This window comes from Macadamia integrifolia, chromosome 5 (genome assembly GCF_013358625.1).
Source record: "Macadamia integrifolia cultivar HAES 741 chromosome 5, SCU_Mint_v3, whole genome shotgun sequence".
Taxonomy (NCBI): domain Eukaryota; kingdom Viridiplantae; phylum Streptophyta; class Magnoliopsida; order Proteales; family Proteaceae; genus Macadamia; species Macadamia integrifolia.
In genome coordinates, this window is record NC_056561.1 from 1,759,654 (window position 1) to 1,769,785 (window position 10,132).

Here is a 10,132-nt window from a genome sequence, read left to right on the forward strand (position 1 = left end):
TGTAGTAACATTCTTAGGGCTTTCCCATTCTACTACCACTTTCACCTTGTCAGGATCCACCTCAATTCCGGCCTTAGACACTATGTGTCCCAGGAATCCAACTTGCTCAAGCCAAAACTCACATTTACTGTATTTGGCAAACAATTGTTGTTCTCGCAGCCTTTGTAATACCATCCTCAAGTGTTGAGTGTGCTCCTCTTCTGTCTTAGAGTAGATCAAGATGTCATCAATAAAAATAATTACCCATTTATCGAGGACATCATGAAACACTCGATTCATTAAATCCATGAATGCTGCCGGTGCATTGGTTAATCCAAAAGATAACACTAGGAACTCATAGTCACCATACCGAGTCCTGAATGTTGTCTTGGGTATGTCGTTACTCTTTATCTTGAGCTGATAATAGCCTGATCTAAGGTCTATCTTTGAAATTACCCTTGCACCCTATAGTTGGTCAAACAAATCATCAATGCGTGGCAATGGGTACCGGTTCTTAATGGTTAGCTTATTCAATTCCCGGTAATCAATGCACATACGCAAGTTGCCATCCTTCTTCTTGACAAACAATACTGGGGCACCCCAAGGTGAAACACTTGGGTAAGTAAACCCCTTCTCCAACAATTCTTGCAACTGCATCTGCAACTCCTTTAGTTCGACTGGTGCCACCCGGTATGGGGCTTTAGACATTGGAGCTGCTCCAGGAACCAAGTCTATGGCAAACTCCAACTCTCTATCAGGCGGTAAATGCATCAGATCATCTAAAAAGACATCGAAAAACTCTTTAACCACCTTTACCTCTTCTAGAGGTGTAACCCTTGCATCAACATCAAGTACCGATGCTAAGTAACCCTGACATCCACTCTCCAACAACTTTACCGCTTGAAGGGTGGAGACGAGGACCTTTCTCGCCCGTTTCATTTTATCTACTCGGTAAACCAATTCTTTTCCTTCATCACCTATCACCCTGATTAATTTTTCAGCACACATCACATTAGCCTGATGGGCCGATAACCAATCCATGTCCAATATAACGTCAAAATTCTAAATATTGAACTTAATGAGTTGTGCATCCAATTTCTTCCCATTGATTTCCACTGGGCATGACCCATACACCTCTTTCAACTGTGTAAATTTACCGGTAGGCATACTAACAATCATTCCATGATCTAAGGTCCGGGGTGACATATCAAGTTTCTCAGCAAATCTCTTAGATACGAATGAATGTGTAGCTCCTGAATCGAATAAGACATAGGCTGGTATGCCCGATATAGATAGGACACCTAGTGTAATAATGCACATAAGTACAGCAGGTCATCAATAGATAACATAAGGAATTTCTTAAATTTAAAATGTACCTGCTACCACCTCCGTGCTGGCCTCAGCTTCCTTAGCTGATAGGGCATACATCCTTCCTTGCGGTTGGTTCCTCCGAGTTAAGGGAGGTCGGTACGCAGAGGGCTGACTGAAGGGCAAGGCTGGTCTGACCCGACAATCTTTAGCATAGTGCCCATAGGAATGGCAGTTAAAGTAACGGATCTGTGATGTCAAAACCGGGGTGGGGCCCCTCTACACTTGTCCCGCTGTAGATGGAGGTCGGGGCGGCCTTGGGACTGTAGGCACCGTACTAGTGTTCGGGCGAAAAGATGTAGAGCCCGAACCACCAGCTGGTCGAGGAGGGTAGCCAGATGGCCTATAGGGCTGTCTATATGTAGGCCCAGAACTATAAGACCCACGGTACGCCTTGGAGGAGTTGCCCATGTCCGAAAATGGATTTGACCTCTTCCACAACCCTGGTGTGAGGGACTGTTCTCCCTTCTGCTTATCTTCCATGGTCTTGGCCTTCTGCATAATCTGGCCATAGTCTGTCAAATCTAAGACCTCAAGTATAGACCCAATGGATGCCTTTAGGCCCTTCAGAAATCTTGCAGCCTTTTCTTCAGTTGTCCTCATATGCCTAGGGGTAAAATGGAACAAGCTCTCAAACTGCTGCTGATACTTAAAGATAGTCTTACTCCCTTGAGTTAAGGCCATAAATTCCGTCTCCTTATGGTCCCTGAAGCTACGTGGGAAATGATTGTCCAAGAACAACTCTTTGAACTGTTCCCAGGTGGGTTCCGGATGTGCGGCCAACAATATGGGCTTGGAGGCTTGCCACCAAGAGTTGGCCTCCTTCTTGAGTTGCAACCCCGCACAAATAAGTTTCTGTGCTTCAGTGCACTCAATCACCTCAAATATCTTCTCCAACTCTTGGATCCACTGGTCCGGCTCCAGAGGATCACTTCCCACCTTAGAGAATACAGGTGGCAAGTTCCTCTTGAATGACTCCACTACCCTTGACGTATTATTCGTCGGTGGGTAATTGGGTGCATACGCCAGATAGTAAGGGTATGGAGGGGGTACCACATATGGAGGAACGCTGAAAGGCGGAATTGGAGGTGTACCTCCCACTTGTGGCCCCGTATAAGACCCTACAGGCGGGTCCTATGGAGTAAGTATCCAGGGAGGTTGACCTGTTTGAGAAAGGTCTAACTATTGCTGTATAGCAGTCATAAATGCTTGCTGCTGCTGAAGCATTTGTTGCTGGAAAGCCTGTTGTGACTGCTGAATTATGGTAACAACATCACCTGGAGTGATGACCGGTGGAGGGTCCGGAAGTGTAGTCACAGGTGGGTCTCCTTGTGCCACACCTTGACCAAAGGGTTCTGGGGGTTGTGAAAGTGGGGTTTGCCCCACAGAGCGAGACCTCCTGGGATTCGGTAGTCAACTGACCGGACGAGGACCGCACAAGGTGCCTCGTGCATTGCTTCCGGATTTAGTACGTACCATCGTATCCTTGCACTTGGACCATACCATACACCACATTGGTTAAGCACCTTAGAATTTAGATTGACACATAATCATATGCCAACACACAGGGTATTATAGTGGATGATGTTTTGCAACTAGCCATAACTTAATCCCGAAATTACAATGCTAGTGCTTCAACAAGTAGTACGATGGTCCCACCCGAAAATATGGTGCTAGCCACACACACCCTTTTATTTTCAGGTATATTATTATAAGAATAATACTAATAATAATAATAAAAATAATACCCCAACTTTTTTTTTTTCAACCGGCGGGTTACCATCGGCGGGCAGGTTGGCCCGCTGGTTGGCCCACCGGTCTGACCCGAGTGGAAATACGAACAGGGCTTTTAAGCCCCTGTTCCTCATATTCTTTTATTCCTTCCCCCTTTCTCTCTCTCAGGCGATTTTTGAGGGTTCCTTGACGCTTCCACTCGCGATCTCACTCAGCGATCTGGCGGATTTTGGGAAGATTCAACTCCTCTACTTACAAGTAAGTCTCTTCCTCATTTTCTTCTCATAATGTGTACTTTGGGGGTAGAACTCATGTGTAGTCTTCAATCTCGATTCTTTTTCGTGTTTCTTTCCATAGAACAGTGATTTCATGTGAATGTGATGTTTTCTTTGTGATTTATTTCTAGTTTTAGGATTTACTTCTCAATTTTTTTGAGAGAAAACCCCAACCGTGCCCAAGTTTTCTCAAATTTGGGGCTTTCTTCAATCTCTGCTCTTTTCTTGCCATCTAACAACTCAAATGCAATGCCTTATGTTTGATTTGTACTTGACATGTTGTAGAGATCATGGAAAGCCAGGTATACTTGAAATCCCATCCCTTTCCATGAAAACCCCTCTCTTTGTGTTGGGTTTCTTTGACTCCCTTTCCATCCCTTCATACTTGTGGATTCCTTTCACCTTAATATCATAATAGTAGATGTTTTTGCATATTCTAGATTGTAGAATGATGACATTTCATCCTTGAACATGTAAGACCTTGCTTTACTGAATTGTGAGACTTTTCATTTTTCTTTGACCATTGCACATTGGGAATTGGGGTTTTTCTCTCATTCCTTACTTGCCATGCTTTATATGCCTTTTATCGCCTTTCTGTTTTGCCATAATTTCTATCTTGTCACTGGCCATGCATTTCATTCATAGACTTTCTAGCATTCCTCACTTGTCACATTTTTTATTTGCACGACTTGGGTTTTGGGGCTTCCTCTTATTGCTCACCCATCTATTTATTCACTTTGTTATTCCTTTTCCTTACTCACCATTCTTTCTCCTCGTTTCTTGCCAGGATGTCTTCTCGCAAGGGCAAAGAACCCACATCCTCTGGCACTCGACGTAAGACCATCGCTTCCAAACGGAAGAGTGCGGGGACTAGTTCCCCAGTCCCTCATACAAGGCGACCCATACCTGCCTTTATTGATCCTTCCGACTACGATGAGGAACTCTTCCGCTGTTCAGAGGCAGCAACCAACTAGCAGGCCTTCCTGAAGAGGTCTGTTATGATGGAGAAGACTGTGGTAGTTGGCGACTTCCACAAGGTTCAACTTCAAGAGAGGTTCACCGCTTTGGGTTAGCAGTCTATCCTCCACATAGACCGTCTGTGCTACGAGCAGCTGATTCGTAGATTCTACTGCAACTTGGAGGTCTCTTACCAATATGGAGAGTATGCGATAACCAGCATGGTGAAGGGGGTAGACATTCAGTTGACTGTGGATACCCTGGCTAGCATTTTGGGTATTTCTTCAGTTGGGCACCGTTTCTACAGTCCTCCCAGGAGTAAGCCCATGGGTCCAGTCTTGGGTTTGGAGACACCAGACGTTATCTATGAGACCATCTGTGGCAGCAAGGAGTGTCCAAATTCCGAGACATCATTTTACCCAGAGGTTCATGTGTTTGCCAATTTGGTCCAATTCAACTTGCTCCCCAGAGGAGGTCACCGGAACCAGGTGGCCTTCATGGCAGCCTTCTTAGCTTTCTGCATTTATAGGGCCTTAGAGGGAGGTGCCGAGCACTTGTGCTTGCCTTACGTCATCCTCAAGATGATGGAGCACCATACCTCACACCTTGAGGACGGAGGGTTTCCATATGGTAGGATCCTCACTAGGATCTTTGAGTTCTTTGGGGTGGACCTGGGTGGTGAGGAGGGGAAGACTCCAGCAGACAAGTTCGACCAAGGAAACCTACTGAGGATGGGTCTCCACACACTCATGGATGTACCTCAGAGAGCAGGGGCCCAGGGAGGCAGGGACAGGGGGAATGCCCATAGGGAGGATGTTCCCATGGAGGAGGAGTCTAGTGAGGAGGACGAGGACTATGTTCCTCAGGGCGAGGAGGAGCCTCTTGACTCGAGAGGTACTGATCTTGACTTCATAAGAGCTACAGGCCCACAGCACAGAGCCCCACCACCTAAGAGTGGTACCTTTGATTTTAAGGGCATGATGACTACTATGAGGGCCTTAAAGGAAGGGCAAAATCAGCTACTAAGGAGACTGGATGAGAGTACTTCTAGGGAGGAAAACATCCTGGAGAGGCAGGCTACTTTAGAGAATTCCTTTCTCAGGTTGGACCAGGACTTGGATACAACGGCCAATGCCATTTCAACAGATTTTACCCCACTTTGGAGGGATGTATAGCTAGTGAACTCGAGGTTTGACTACTATGACTGTCGACTCAACGTTAACTCTAGACCTCAGGTGAATGGAGTAGTAGTATTGGACGATGACGATGATCTGTGAGGACTTCACTCATCCGTCCACCTCAGCTTCTCACCTGTTTCCATGATGCTGATCCTTATATATTTCTTTTCTTTTCTCATTCTTTGTACTTTATCTGTAATTGGACTTATTTGTGGGGTGTTATATTTTGTTGATGGTTTGTGGCGAATTTGTATGTTTGATAACTTATGTAGTTTAGTTGTAGTGTCATTTGTTAATTATGATCATTGATATTTATATATATGTTGTTTATCAGGTGTTTGTGTGGAAAATTTTTGGAAATCTCGTTTTGCACCGTTATGCTGGCGAAATTTTGTTAAATTCGTACTCAATGGGTTATAACATCAATTAATTAATCTTTTATTGGCTCCAAGTCATTTTCTCTCATGCATGCCATGAATGCAATAACTAACTACAACCATTATTATTACCTTCTTTCTTTGGATTTTAACTCTTTAAAGTTTTTACATTTACCCAATCTCATTTCTTATTATAGAATTCTATGGGGTCTATATGGTATGCTGGGAGTGAATAGAGCATCACGCTCTGATACCACCGTTTCCACACCCCGTTCACACAGAACCGAATCGGTGTCCTAGTTAACTCCGGTTAACCCAAACCTGCCAGGATCATCTGACACAGTATCCAACCACAGCATACACACAACTAAGAAAATGTTCAACAGTTCAACAGAAGACTTAATTTACCTGTAAATATCCCCAATATACTTGATACCCAAATTGTAATACATAGTTAAATACATGTGGGCCCGCAGGCATGATATTTACACAAAAAGAATACAATTTACATATCAAGCACACAAAAGGGATCATCAAAAGAATAAAAAAGTAACCCTGTATGGAGTCACTGTTGTGGTCCCACAACACAACCCTCGCACGTGCAATCCGTGTAGTGCTTATAGTCCTCGGGGACCCTCCAATCCTCCTCGGGGAATTCCACTGTGGGGCCCGACCCTTGATCTTCAGGCTGGTGAACTGCAAAATCATCTAAAAGAGGTGTACACGTGGGATAAGCTCACTAGCTCAGTAAGTGAAAAGGAGGACCACACAACAGTCCACACAACAATCACAATCATATGCACTATATGGTATGCAATCCATTTTTTTATCACATCCACCTAACAACATTACTAAGTCTTGGGTATAGTGCTACTACAACCACAGTGCGCGTATACTTCGGGTACGAACCGTGAACTCCATCCCGTTATACGCCCATAGGGCTGTCGGAGAAGGCACACCATGAGTACTCAGAAAAGTAAAGCATGCCGACCACCGCCTCTCAACATAAAAGTAAATGACATAAATTAAAGGTGCTGACTCCAGCAATTTAAAAGCAGTACGACTAGCCCTCTTGAATATACCATCGGGATTGTCGACTGTCCTAATGACCAACCAGGCTTATGTCTAACCGCCACAGTGACCCGACAACCGCAACCACTGCTTCCCCCCAAATGGTAACCCAAAACCTCAACCCCTGTTAGGAAGGGTCGTAGCACGGGAAGATGATAATCCTAAACCGCATGCTCCTATATGACATAGTACGATTGCATAGTGCCACCACGTCCCATTCCACGGGCCACCAATGCACTCGTTTCCAAGCCGACTATGGCACTAGTCTATTAATGCATTATGCACAAAGATGTCATCATTCATCACTTAATCACATCATCATTTAGCATTGAAAAAGTAAAACACCTCACACATGTCATAATCATATGAGGATGACTAAGCTACGCATAGTTTTCATGATGACATGGCTAATCTAGATACAATTAAATGATGCATAACAAGCCTTAAAATAAGGCCAAACGTCATCTCCCCACTTACCTGTAGTGTACAAAGACTCATGCCCGGTACGGGTGAGATCCGGTGCGAGAAGCGTAAGTTTTGGTGAACCTATTATAAGTAAATGGGGTTAGTATTTTACCACTTTGGGGGTTAAAACTAACAAGATTTGATGACAAAATCAGGTTTAGAATCCTAAAAGAAGGTCGCACGTCCGTTTTGGGTCCATTCGGACGTAGAAATCACGTTGGGAGTCTCTCGGGTGGGTCGGACAACCCACCTATCATGACCCACCAGTCATGATCGGAGGCCAGGTCGGCCCGCTGGTTGGCCCGAGGGCTTGCTAAGACCGGCGGGCAGGTTGGCCTGTCGGTCGGCCCATAGATAGGTCCTGCCGGTCGGCCCATCGATAGGGCCCGTCGATTGGCCCTACTAAGATCGGTGGGCAAGTTGGCCCACCGATAGGGCCTACCCTCTCAGGTGGGTGCCCTCCGGCAGGTGCCCTCAGGCAGGCCATTTGGCCCACCGGTCTTGGCGGGAAAATGCCATTTTTTCCCAAAACCTTCCCCAACCTTTGGAGAATCAAATGGGGCTTTTCCAAATCCATTCTCCACACTTTCAAGGTCTCATAAGATGGTTCTAACCTAGATCTAGGTTAGATTTAAGGAATGGAAGCCATCTTACCTTCTTTACTCAAGAACTCTTTCAAAAACCCCAAAATCACTTCAAATCACCAATGCTCCTCCAACCGTGGAAACACTTCTTCAAATCCTTCAAAATCAACACATAAACCATCTATTAAACCTTAGATTCATCATCTCAAGGGGGATTTACAAGACCTCAAGAAACACTACCCAAATCAAGGGTTTTACTTGGGTGTGGTGAAAGTTTAGGGAATATAGCCTTTGCTCACCTCTAAACGCAGATCTCGTGTTGGGGATCACTCTTCCGGCGTTGGAATGGGAAGATCAAGCCTTGGTGCCACTTAAATCCATTCCTTCTTCCTCTTCCTCCCCTTTCTTCTTCTCCGTTCTCTTTTCTCCTTCCTTTCCTCTCTCCTCTTTACTCTTTTCACCAACCACCTGAATGTCATAAATGAGAAAATGGAAAACTCATAAATGCTATTAATACTTTCTAAAATAACTAAGTAACCACATGGGTGGGTCACTCAGGTGGGCGGATGCGCCCACCTGTGACCGCCCACCTGAGGGCCAAAAATTGGCCAACAAGTGGGATTTTAATGGGATTCGACTCTTGGCATGAATCTCACTCTCGGTATAAGGTTTATTGTACGTATGCGCTTTAGAATATGGCTACATACCTGCTTTATCCGTATATGGCCTTATGATATGTGCATGTACACGGCTTGGGTACACCCATCTCCTCTAGCACTGACTTGGACTTGTCCGGCCAACCGGTGTTCAAAGTTACCCTTGCCATCATGGTCCATAAGGAACCCACCTTAACTCTCTCCGGTTCGGGTCCTACATGGTTAAATTGGGTCAACCGTGTAATTAGACCGGGTTTAAAAAGTAGGGTATCACAACCGAGGTGGTACCGATGCCATGATTGCCGTATGTATGCTACATTCATGTATTGATTATGTGCATTAGAGTTAGTTATAGTTGTAGGTTACACTTTGTGGCTAAGGTCTCGCTGGTAACGTGTACCCTGGGACTACATTTGGAAATGGATATGCTTCGTGGCCGAGGTCTTGTCAGCGTTGCGTAGTCCATACTCAACTGCTATTTGTATGCTAGATTAGGTAAATGGTCTCGGGCTATACTTTGTGGCCAAGGTCTCTCTGGTATCGTGTGCCTGGGACTGTATTTGGAGATGGATTACACTTTGTGGCTGAGGTCTCTCCGGTATCGTGTAATCCATACCAACTGTATCATTATGAAGGCATATAGTATATATATGGTTAGGTATCACTCCCTATGCTACGCACCCTTGCCAATAGGGGTTGAGGTGTTGGATAACCCATTGTGGTATATTTGATGAGCCTTTTCGAAGTGCCACTCCCATGGTATGATATGACTGTTGCTGGAGGCAGGAACCTATCTGGCATGGCTGATGTGTTATCGATGCCATGACTGCTAGGAGGGGATTATCAGGGGTTTGGTGGGTGACCCATGGATGCATACGGGGATTGGTAGGCTTCCAATCATAGCTAGGGTTTGTATCACTGTGTAGTCGATGTCGTTTCTGAGACAAGGGATACAACCTAATGCGCTGTAGTAGTATTTACCAAACTTAGTTTGTATTGTTAGGTGGATAATAAATAAATGAACTGCATCACAAGTATCATGGACTATGTGTTTAATTTTCGTAATCATGCATCATAAATTATTACTGCTATTATCTTGCTTTGATGTGCTTGCCCCACCCCTCACTGAGCGAGTTGGAAAGTTCACCCCATATATACACCTCTTTTTAGATGATGATGCAGGTATTATGGTGCCAAGGGCAGGTGATCCAGTATCTTCTAGGTCGGAGTACGGTGTGAGTGACTGGTGGATGCCAGAAGCGGAGGAGCACGATCATGATTGTGCTTGCGACCACTGTGCTTACGTCGCACCGTGAGATTGTACATCATTTTATGATATTTTTGGATATAGTTTTGGATTGTATATTTTCTTGAGATTATAGTATATGTCATGGATGAATGCAACAGAATAACTCATTTATTGCTATTATATTACCATTAGATGTTTTCCCATTTTATTTATAAGTTCCGTTACTATACTCTGATTCC

General features: G+C 44.7%; 1 long non-coding RNA gene across 1 annotated transcript in view; it reads left to right on the forward strand.

Moving 5' to 3' along the window:
* Positions 1–9,871, forward strand: part of LOC122078600 — a 90,814-nt gene extending 80,943 nt beyond the window's left edge. Inside the window, exon 9 of the long non-coding RNA XR_006140126.1 lies at positions 9,815–9,871. This is a non-coding gene — a long non-coding RNA (uncharacterized LOC122078600). The remainder of the gene's footprint in view (positions 1–9,814) is intronic.
* The last annotated feature ends 261 nt before the right edge of the window (positions 9,872–10,132 follow it).